This window comes from Apis dorsata, unplaced genomic scaffold, assembly GCF_000469605.1.
Source record: "Apis dorsata unplaced genomic scaffold, Apis dorsata 1.3 scaffold_82, whole genome shotgun sequence".
Lineage (NCBI taxonomy): Eukaryota > Metazoa > Arthropoda > Insecta > Hymenoptera > Apidae > Apis > Apis dorsata.
In genome coordinates this window covers 1,217,166-1,221,642 of record NW_006263380.1, presented here as the reverse complement: position 1 = coordinate 1,221,642, position 4,477 = coordinate 1,217,166, and the positions used below count along the sequence as shown (strand labels likewise).

Here is a 4,477-nt window from a genome sequence, read left to right as displayed (position 1 = left end):
AAAAAAAAAAAAAAGAAAAGAAAAGAAAAGAAAAAAATAAGAATAATCAATCGATCAATCGTAAGTTACAACTTACTACGTGACGCGAGACTAAGGGCATATTATTATACTCCAACTCTCGAAACGAAGATAATCCGAAGAAAGCAGCGCTGATTACAGTGACAAGTGAATCGCGAATCTCGTCTCAAACTAGGCAACAATGAGCAAACAATTTGAGAGCATCGCGAGCACGAGATTACGCGCGACTGCGGGGGTTCGATGACTTTGATTAGCGATTCGAGAGTACACAAGAGCGTATCGATTGTTATATCGATACGTTTGGGAGGTGGGAAACAAGCGGGGAAATGGAAAGAGAGAGAAAAGAAAAAAAAAAAAAGAATAGAAAGAAAACGTTGGATCGAATCTCTTCGGACGGAAAAATCTCTCGTTATTCTCACTTACGAGATACTCATCGTTACAGACGAAATAGGCTCTGTTCAGAACGAAAGCCGGCATGAAAATTGGATGAAAGATCGTTTCGAAGTTGTCCTGAAAAGCCGAAATTGTTCCCGGGGGATCGGCCGATTAAGTCACGGACGAGGCATTCCTCGAGTACGGGAAAGATTTACGGGTCACCGTCGGCCTGTCGCACATTTTCCCTCCCCCTCCCCCCTCCCGCACTCGATCGAAACGAGTTCGATCGTCCAGTCTCCCTCGTCCTCTCCTCCCAAAACTCGAATAATCACCGATTTTAATTCATCGAATTGCGAAAAATTGTTGGAATTATGTGTCGCCAACTATCGCCTTAAGTTCCGTAATCAGCTCACAGTTTTGCCTCTTGGCAAACAATGAATATCGGATATTTCTGGCGACGAGGGTTTTACCGCAAACTGTCCATTACGTTTTTTTTTATTGTTTTTCCGCTTTAACGATTGTCAGGGTCTATTTGTTACATCACGAGATCGAGTTTAATCGAAATAATACGCGGACCCAAGGATTTCCTCACAGAGATTTAATTCTGTCGTTTGCAGAATTTAAAGTAAAATTTCACAGTTTGGCCGTTAATTATATTGCAACCTTCGCGCGAGTCATCCGCCATCCGTTACTATTGTTTTCCTTCCACTTTGGCGAGTGCCAGGATCCATTCGTTAAACCGAGAGTCAACAGATGAGTCAAAACGACTCGCAGACGGATTACCAAAAAAAGACCTCCGCGTCTACGATTTCTGCTTCGCCCTCCCCTTTCAATTCTTACGAAGAAACGTCTTCCGAACGTTCCCTTCGTATCATCCGTTCGTTCCCCGAATATTCTTCTTCGTTCACCATCCTCCCACCTATCCCGATACGAACTCAACTTTTTCTATATAAAAACTTTATATACCCGTTCTACGACGATACACCTTCTTTCTTAAAAAACTTAACTCGTTAATTCCCCGATTGAGAAGGTGCACGCGAATTTGCAGACGAACGACAACTGAACGACGCCGTTTTCCCTTCCCTTCCTTTCAATCTCGAGCCGCGATATTTGTTGAAATTTGGCAACGGTCAAAATCCTTATTTTTAGCGGTGCCCACCATCGGTCAACGACGATCCACTCCATTGTCTGTCATCGATTAAAAAAACGAAAACGACCCCGTTCGCCCGATTTCCCTTGCAAAAACCTCGCAAACGCGTTGAGAAATTATACACCGAACGAATTATTATCGATCGAAAACCCGGGTCCCCCCCCCCCCCTCCCGCCCCCTCCCTCGAGCGAAGAACGCGCATTTCGCAATCGTCGAATACCGCACTCGAACACGTCTCTATCCGTCGTGTTTATCGAACGCGGAGAGCTTTGGAAACCTCTTTGGACCGCGAAAACCGGACAGAAATAACCGGCAAATTCGCTATTCGGTTTACTACGAATTCTACGATTACGTGTAGTGGTCGTTACTACTCGGACGCACGCGTTATTGCACATCGTCGATCCGCCGGATAACGTACGCACGAGCCAACGCTCGAGCAGCTTTTTCGAGTGAGAGCAAGGGTGTTTTTCGAGTTGAGCAAGGGAAGGAAGGGTGTGTAACGAGAATTCAGACCGATTCTTTTAGATTCTCTTGGAATATATTGGAGGAGTCTCTTTTTTCTTTTTTCTTTTTTTTTTATTTTCCACAGAAGATAGACAGAGGTGTACGCGAAATAGGGGGAGAATTGAAATATAGTAGCGGAGATCCGAAGCTGGATTCGACGTCGACGACGATCACTGGGCAGTCGGCCCAATTTTATTAATTGATCGTAATCAATTTACGATTAACGGCCTGATTTCTGGATATAAACAGCAGGTGGGAACGATGGAAAGGTAGGGAAGTTGAAGCGACGTATTTTTCGTTGTTATCACCGCTTTCTTACCGATCGGATTTCACTTCATCTTTCTCTTCCTTTTTTTTTTTTAGGGTCATGGCACCTGTTCGCGTTTGTTGCTAAATTATCTTTGAACCGCCTTGGAGCGTGTCGCCGTGTAATTTTAGAATCTAATTTTGAGACGCGCAATTACAATTTACTCTAATTCTTATTTTTAGATCTCTATCTATGCGTTCCACGCGCGTTCGTTCCTCGCGTTTCGCGATTCATCGCGCGAATTTTTTTCCCTTTGTCGGGGAATTAATATAATTAATATAACAGAAACTAAACTCGACAATTCTCGAAAGTAACCGCTCCGAGACGAAGTAGATAAACGCCCCCGCTTGCATTTCCTATGTGACACATTTCCAAAGCACGCGCTCGATATTCCTCCTGTCTGACGAACGACATTACAAACTCGTCGATTAAAATGATTTTTAAATTTTATTTCTAAAACCGACTTTAAAATTAACTTAATTAATTCTATCCTGATTCGTAGAATTAAAATTCAAATTCAAATTCGTAATAAAAAATATTCGTAAAAAAAAACTCGTAGAAATATCTAATCTATCGACATTTTCTTCGAGGGAAGAAAAGAAAATTTTGATAAATTCAAAAAATTATTCGCGGGAGAAAAGATTTCGGCAGAAGAGATGGCGGAAAAACGAGCGCGGCATAGCGATGCAGACGCTGCACCCGGAAACGGTGCATCTGCATATCAGAGGCGCGATATACGTGTATGCGTGCACACGTATCGGGATGCTGGTGTCTGTACGCGTGTCGAATCGAAGCTGCATGTCACGTGAGGGGGATCAGCATGCTGGTCACGCGTGTCGTATAAACGTAACGAGTCCTTAAGCGTTCATTCATGCAGATAAAGGCATTGTTTAGAAAGGCGTCGCTGCAATGGTCGGCGTACCCTTTTCCGTTTGTTGGATACCGTTGGGAATTGAAACGCGTTTACGCGAGATCATCAGAATTTCCCGCGGATTAGGATTCGAAAAAAAAAAAAAAAGAAAAGAAAAGAAAAAATGGAGGCGAAACAAAATCGACGAAAAATAATTTTGGAATAAGTCAAATATCCATCTAACGTCGAATTAACGTCCAAATATTTGTGGAAGAATTTTCTATCATGAAAATTGTACGTACGTCTTTTTTTCGTTCGTATCATAAACGTAACGATGCAACGTGTAGATGTATATCTGTCGACGAGCATCGAAAACATTTCTTTTTTCTTTTATCATTATTATTATTATTACTTTCAAAAGATGTTCCTAAAAAAAAAAAAGAAAAAAAAAAAAAAAGAAATAGACAAAAGATGCATCGTCCGTCTTGAAAGTCGCAAGTTCGCGGCTCGATTGCGCTCGATCGTTCCGATCCCTCGATGCGGAATTTCGTGTCAAGGTCAGTCCACGTGTGCCGCGTGAGTCTGACATTTCATTGACATTTGTGCGAAACCCGTTTCGTTTCGTTTCGTTTCGCGATACGCGCGGCAAATTTGTCGGATATTTCGGATCACGCGAGTTTCCCGGACATCGCGGCCGATATCGCTTCCAGAGCTTCCAGTTGCAAGAAGCTCTCGTTCGATATCGGAGGAGAGGTGCCGACACGGACGTCGTGACCCGTCGTATTGCGAACGTTCGTTTCAAATACGTTACCTCTCCTGCCCGCTTGGCAACCGTTCAAAGGTCGCCTCGCGTTACCGTCCTCGCGTAAGAATTCGTGGAAAAGGGGGAGAGAGAAAAAAAAAAAAAAAAGAAAAGGAAAAATTCGAGATAGATAGCGAGTAGCGGTAGCTTTTGATCGAGCTCTTTGATCTTAATCTTGACATCGATCGTGAATTTGAATTGACCGTTAAAGTTTCGAGCAAACGCGACACATAAGAAGGGGGGAGGGGGATCGTAAGGAGAATTATAGATCGTAGAAACGATAAAATGGCGAACGTATCGGCAATTGATCCGATGTATTGGCAGGCGACTAAATCGTCTGGGTCTCGTCTGGGTAGCGGCGCGATTTAATTATAAATCTGTCCTGGTTCAACGGCATTTGTTCCAACTGTATCGTTGGATCATATCCGGATAGATTTCGGCTAGAATTTCGGGCGAATTTCCATGGAAGCG

The 4,477-nt window shown here is 43.2% G+C and overlaps 1 protein-coding gene across 1 annotated transcript in view; it reads right to left on the bottom strand.

Moving 5' to 3' along the window:
* Window positions 1-4,477, bottom strand: part of LOC102675634 (chloride channel protein 2) — a 10,752-nt gene that overhangs the window by 5,432 nt on the left and 843 nt on the right.